Genomic DNA, 4,720 nt, shown 5'->3' with positions numbered 1-4,720 from the left:
ATCAAGTCCCACATTGGGCTCCTCTCAAGAAGCCGGCTTCTCCCTCTGCCTGTGTCTCTGACTCTCTCTTTGTCTCTCATGAATAAATAAATAAAAAATCTTTTTAAAAAAAAGAAGAATTGTGCGGGTGGTTGGTGTGATAATGGTGTTGTGCTTATGCTTTTTTTAAAGAGATCTTATCTTTTACAGATATATACTGAATATTTATGGATGAAATTATGTGTCTGGGGATTTGCTTCAAAATAAGATGGAAGAGGGAAAAATGGGTGAGGGTGTATGTGAAACAAGATTGGCTATGAGTTAATAAACTATATTTGGTGATGGATACAGGAAGGCTCATTATACTATATTCCTGATTTCTGCATATGATTAAAATTTTCCACAACAGAAAATTTTTCTAAAAATCTACTTCATGACTCTGTAGTAATGCATAAGATAATTAGAGTGCTTTTAACCACTAACAGATAACCTTCAAACATTGTTTTTAACTTTTATACTCCCTTTCAATTAATCACACCTAAGAGTATATTACTTAGACCAAGAGCCATGGCCCACATGACTTTGTTCACCTGGTAGTAATTTACTGAAATTTCACATTTAGAATTAGGAAATGTCAACCTTCAGAGTTCCATATCTGCCCAGAAACAGCAGGGTAACAATTCCAAATGTTTCCCTACCACTACTAATAATTATGATTGCTTTCCTCTCACCCTTGGAGAAATACTTGCAATCATTAATTTATTCATTGTTTTTCATTCATTTATCATGTGTCAAGTATTAGGTGCAAGGATACAAATATTAATACAGTAGACCCTTGCGGTACCTGGCTGGATCAGTCAATAGTGCGTGTGATTCTTGATCTAGGGTTTGTGAGTTCAAGCCCTACGTGGGGTGGAGAGATTATTTAAAAAACAATACAGTAGGGCAGCCCCAGTGGCTTAGCGGTTTAGTGCCACTTTCAACCCAGGGCGTGATCCTGGAGACCCGGAATCGAGTCCCACATCAGCCTCCTTGCATGGAGCCTGCTTCTCCCTCTGCCTGTGTCTCTGCCTCTCTCTCCTTCTGTGTCTCTCATGAATAAATAAATAAAACCTTTAAAACAAACAAACAAAAAACAATACAGTAAACCCTTGACTGCTTGAATGCTAGATGAATATTTCTAAGTGCCCAATGCATTCAAGAAACAGTGCTAAGCATCTGTTACAAATACACAATCTAACTCTCTTCTAAAAGCCAGCTCTATTGATCATATAGAAATGAATGGAGATATGGTACTTACCCTTGTATAGTTTAAAAACTGATAGAGTCCATGAGACAAGAACCCCAGTAACCTAGAACAAAAAGCTGAATGTGGTAAGTGGTCCCAAAATGATTCAGTCACCAAAGTGAAGAAAGTATGTTTGGGGAGTGGTAAGTACTCAGGTTTGGCTGAAGCATTAAGGATTTGTTTGGGTAGAGGCTGGAATGGTACACTAGGCCATATGTGGAGTTAGGTTAAGGAATGTGAATTTTATTAGGCAGCAACAGAAAGTTGCTTAATGTTACCAAGCAGAGCATGACATGCATAGAGTTGTGACTTGGGACAACACCTCTTATAGCAAGTGGCAGAGTCCATAGACCACTCATGGAAGACCAATGCAAGCCCAGACTACATCTCCAAGCTCATACACTCCTACATACATGTAAACACGCTTAATGAATAATAGTTTACAGCACCTGAGATGGACGTGAAGACTTTGGAGACTCAGCTCCAGAGTACAGCCTTACCTTCTCCACACTTACAGACCAGCACATACAGACCAGCCCTGAACCACCTCCGAGAAAACTTCCTGTCACAGCTTACAGCAGAGCTTAGCAAACTGTGATTTTTTTTTCCATTTAAAAGGGTCAGATAGTAAATGTCACAGGCTTTGCGGCCTACATGGTCTCTGTTGCAATGACTCAACTCACTAACACAACCATTGACAACATGTAAATAAAAGAGCTGAGTTGTGTTCTAATAATATAGAACTTGGCCCATGCCATAGTTGGTCAACTCCTACCCTAGAGTTTGGAGCCTCTTCCAGAGCTCAAGTGACCATCCAGATATAGACTAGCTCCAGCTCCTTCCAGAAAACTAGCCTCATCTGACAGATTAAGAAAGCTCTTTCAGAAGTATAATCCCTCTAGGTCTGAGGGTCCATCTACCACCTGAAGGACTGGGGGAACTAATTCTCTGCCTAACCATGTGACAGCTAAACCCAATTGGGCCCACACAGCTGTTATCCTTGCTTGCCACCCAAGATGTAAGCCATTCCAAACATCTGCTTACTCTTCCACATCCTCTTTACCTTTGCTCTGTCTCCTCTCCCTAGAAGAGATGCTCACCTCCTACTCAGCTCACATGTCAGTGTCCCCTCCTCAGAGAGGGTTCTCCTGGTCCCCCAACCTAGAGAAGCTCCCCCAGGCACTCTCTATTACGTCCCATTTCCCATTCTTCATAGCACTGCCTACAATCTGAAATTATTTATTTATTGTAGGTTTTCTCCCACAAAAATGTAAGTTCCATGAGATTGGGAAACTTGCTCATTACTGTATTTCTGGCCTAGAGTAGGTCCTCATTCCCTATTTATTAAATAAAAGGAATAAATGAATGAGTTGCCATATTTGCTCTGTGCTTCCTCCCCTGAGCTACCCCTCTGCCTCTGCCCCTTCCAACTTCTCCCCAGGGCCTTTGGAAAAACCTTTATACTACAAAAACTTTTCCCTATCCTCAACTCTCCATCGATTGTCCTTTTCTTCTTGCTTCCTTGGTACAGACCTGACAACATGATTTCTCCTGTGTACTCTCCAGTGGAGGCTGCTTGTCTTCTGTGCCACACAACTCACAGTCAGGGACCACACACCTTGTTTAAACACTTTCTCCCTGTCCCCAGCCCCACTACCACCCACTCCCACATTGGACAAGACTCAACCAGTTGAGCCTCAATGTCACTGCTCTAGGAAACCTCCTTTGGTCCTTTGGCCCATACAGCAATTGTCCAGGTTATATATCCTACCTCACTCAATGTCCTCACTCCTGAGAGCATTTTTCACACTGTATTGCAACTATCAGCTTAAGTTATCTGTCTCATCCTTCATCCCCAGCCCCCCTAGGCCATGAGCTCTGTGGGGGAAGAAATTTATCACAGTGCCTGCCCATAATGGGCTGTCCATAAATATGTATTAAATGAAAGAAGTCAAAAGCTATTCCAACAGCAAGAGAGACTAAACATGGTGAGACCCAACAGGAAGCCTCTGTCACAGAATCAGTGAGAGGTCATAAGAGTCTAGACTGGGGGAGTATGGCAGAAACAAAATGCAGAGCTAGAGGTGATGCCCCATACTTATCAACAACATGTAATCTTTCCCACCAAATTTTTCCTACTCTCTTCCATTTACCTCATTAGCTGCCACCAGCAATCACCCCCACCCTTCAAGCCAGAACTGGGAGACCTCTGCTCTCATCACACTCCATCTGATCAGAGAACAAGCCTCATGTCCAACCCTCTTTCCCACCTCTACTGCTTCCATCTTTATTCAGATCACCATCATCTAGCACCCTGCCTGTTCCAAAAATCTTAATGAGGCATCCATTCTCAGGCCTGCCCTTCTTACATCCCTACAGTCTCTCTCCTCCACATAACTAGGAGAGCAAACTTCTTTAAAGTGCAAATCTGAGTGTGTTGCTCTCCAAATTAAACCCCTATGATGGCTTCCCATTTCCTTCATGGCTCTAGTCCAGGCTCTTCAGAATGGCAGCCAAGAATAGTACTCCATGATCCATCAGCTTCCCAAGGCTCTTGCCCTGCCCCCTCCCTAGCATCTTTTGCCTGTAGTGAGTGTTATGCTCATCCTGGTTTCCCTGCCTGGGATGTCTTTCCTGTCTGTGTGCACTGTGAAAAAAAAAACAAAACAAAAAAACAAAAGACAAAAAACCATCATCTTTCATTTTGACAGGAAGTAGGATTTATTGGTGGGCATGAATAGGCAGGGGGCAGTGCCAAGGTTCTTACGAATGTGGAGCCTGCCATTTGTCCAAGGGACGGTGATTAGGGATGTATTTGACCCCACAGCCATCTGGGATGAGCCACTTTTTAACCACCATGTCTTCAAATTTGCCTGCATTAAACTTAGTAAAACTCCACTTCTTGGAAATGTGGATTTTCTATCAGCCCGGGAACTTGAACTTGGCCCTGCACAGGACCTCAATCACATGCTTCTTGTTCTGCAGCTTGGTATGGATGTACACAAAGACTTGGCCAATATGGACCCGATCCTGACCACTGTGCCCTGGGGCTTTCCAAAGGAACCCCACATGCCTGTCTGCAGCCTAGATTAGTGATAATCAGTGTCCACTGGAAAGGGCTGTCTGGAAGGTCTCTCAGGGCAACCCATACAATCAATAGGCTGCATACACTACCAAGCAGGCTACTGTTGGCAGCCATTGCACACTGGGCCCCCATGGGGAAAGAGCACAGTCAGCTTAATTGGCTGCAGACCCATCATCTTTCAAGACCCAGTTCAAGTCTCTCCCCTTATGGGGTGCCTTCTAATGCTCCTATTCTCCCCACCCCTCCTTGAGACACTGCCATCCGCAGAGGAGCCTTCTGCCTTAGCACCTTACCCCCTGTTTGGCATTGTATGTGTTTCCACAGCTGTCTCACTCATTTAAACCATGGGCTCCTCCAGAGCAGGGATC

At 43.8% G+C, this 4,720-nt stretch overlaps 1 non-coding gene across 1 annotated transcript; it reads right to left on the bottom strand.

Annotated features, from left to right (window-relative positions):
* Positions 1–4,384: 4,384 nt before the first annotated feature.
* Positions 4,385–4,518, bottom strand: LOC112669103 (small nucleolar RNA SNORA70). Its single transcript, XR_003142068.3, has one exon. It is a non-coding gene; the product is annotated as a small nucleolar RNA SNORA70 (small nucleolar RNA).
* Between the last annotated feature and the right edge of the window lie 202 nt (positions 4,519–4,720).

Source organism: Canis lupus, chromosome 27 (genome assembly GCF_003254725.2).
Source record: "Canis lupus dingo isolate Sandy chromosome 27, ASM325472v2, whole genome shotgun sequence".
Classification (NCBI taxonomy): Eukaryota; Metazoa; Chordata; class Mammalia; order Carnivora; family Canidae; genus Canis; species Canis lupus.
This window is presented reverse-complemented; position numbering and strand designations above follow the sequence as displayed.